Here is a 1,940-nt window from a genome sequence, read left to right as displayed (position 1 = left end):
TGAGTAGTAGTAGCTAGCTTACAAGAAACACACAACAGAGAGAAACAGAGGGAGACAGAAAGAGAGAGAGAGAGAGAGAGAGAGAGAGAGAGAGAGAAGGGGGGAGGGGCAGAGGCAGAGATACTGAGAGAGACTGGGACAGAGACACAAAGGCTCTGGTCAATAAGACACTACCAGGATAAGACTCAGCAGTGTTTCTTTTCTCTCCCAGCATGCTGCTGCCCTTTCTAATACCTCCTCCCTTTCAGCTCCTTCCAAGCCTGGAAAGCTTATCAAGTTCCTTTTTTTAAATCTAATCTCATTTGTAGAGAATGCCTTCGAGGGAAAAACAAGGAAGTACAAAGCTTTTCCAAGAGGGTTGTACTTTTTTACATAACCGTTTAAGAACATCAGTATAAAAATAGATAACTTAAAAAAGCAGGCCACACAAGTTTTCTAAAGTGTTAGCACCAAGAGAAGATATTTTATAATAATTGCAAATCAATGCAATTTCACTGTAAAGCTCCTGTCTGGAGTAAAAAATAGAAAAACAAAGAGCACCAGGCATTGCTTGAGGGTAAGACCCTAACATTTAACCTTACAGCTAAACTAGTCCTCTTTAATATCTTAAAATGCTTTGGGGGTAAAAAAAAAAGATCTAACTTCCTTAACCTCCTCAGTTTCAGCTCTCTTCACTTAAGTCCGGATATGTTTCTAAGTACTTCTCCTTACCTGGGAACAGGCCTCACCTCACGTCTAACTCCCTCTTTTCACCCGCCTCCCCCTAATAGCCCTTTGTAAAATATACTGACAGAAAAACAGAAATACCCAGACTGACAACCATCAGGAAGGAAAACAAATGAAGAACAAATCTCAACGAAGACGACTTTGGGATAAGGTGTCCCTCGGCTTAGGGTGGGTTCAGGCAAGCCTGGGAATAACTGAACAGCCTGGGGCCAGTGAGGCTGCAGGTAAACGCAGTGTTAATGATGGATGCTGCCACCGCTCCAGAGCGGGATCGGGGAGAGGCGAAAGACAGAGGGAACGGGGCTAGCAAAGGTGCGCCTTGAGGTCCCAGGTCGGACCAGGAAGAGAGACCCCGAGTTAGAAAGTGCGAGCAGAAGGGGGCCCGCAGAGGTGGGGTGGAGGGGGCCGTGAGAACCCGGCACAATGGGGGCACCGAGGCGGTGGGATGGGTCTGGCGTCCTCCCTCCCTGATGACCCCGCAGTGCGTGGAGCCCGGCCCGCGCCCACCTCGGCGTCCTCAGCTACTGCCCCATCCTCAGGCCGCCGAGCTCGGGACCCGGCAGGACCGAACGCCGCCTGCGAACGCGCGCAGCAGCAATTCTGCCGCTCCCGTCGCGCCGGCGGGGCGGGGCCTGGCGCGGGGCATTGTGGGAAAGGCGTGGGCGAAAGCGGGCAGGCGGCGGGCAGGGAGGGACGGGTGGGACCGCTGAGGCTGACGTGGCCTTCTGTGTGGCTGCGGCGGTGGCTGCGGGTCCCGCTCCTAGCCAGAGATAGGGAAGCATCCCGCAGCGCGGCCCACAGACATCTTGCGGCCGTAGTCAACCGCTGGCGGAAGGAAGGGTGTGAAGCCCGCCTTTTCCGGTCCCGTTGCCAGGGCGACGGGAAAACCCGGGTGGAGAGATCCGGCTCTCTGGAGGTTTGGTTAAAGGGTGGGTATCCTTGAAAGGGCAGATTTGGCAGAAAGTGGAGAACTCGTCTGGATTGACCCCGTTTGCCAGAGACCGGACAGAATAATTAAAACAAAGTTTTCTAGAAATAAAATTGTTTACAACTTTTATGTATCAACAAATACGAAGCGTTCTACAGAATTTCTGGATTTGTGAATTGCCTTCTGATCCTCTCCTTTACTGGATTTGTTACAGAAACTGCAGTGTTTGAGTCATGACACTTTGGCTGTTGAAGTAGACACATTTAAAGTCCCTGAAAGAGGAAGT

The 1,940-nt window shown here is 51.3% G+C and overlaps 1 protein-coding gene across 1 annotated transcript in view; it reads right to left on the bottom strand.

The window, feature by feature from the left end:
- Nucleotides 1–1,573, bottom strand: part of Dnajc10 (DnaJ heat shock protein family (Hsp40) member C10) — a 38,330-nt gene extending 36,757 nt beyond the window's left edge. The window contains exon 1 of the mRNA XM_021183881.1: nucleotides 1,234–1,573. The gene's annotated coding sequence lies outside the window, so the exon portion shown is untranslated. The remainder of the gene's footprint in view (nucleotides 1–1,233) is intronic.
- Nucleotides 1,574–1,940: the final 367 nt, after the last annotated feature.

Source organism: Mus caroli, chromosome 2 (assembly GCF_900094665.2).
Source record: "Mus caroli chromosome 2, CAROLI_EIJ_v1.1, whole genome shotgun sequence".
Taxonomy (NCBI): Eukaryota; Metazoa; Chordata; class Mammalia; order Rodentia; family Muridae; genus Mus; species Mus caroli.
The sequence above is the reverse complement of the archived record's forward strand: the minus strand, read 5'-3'. Positions and strand labels throughout refer to the sequence as shown.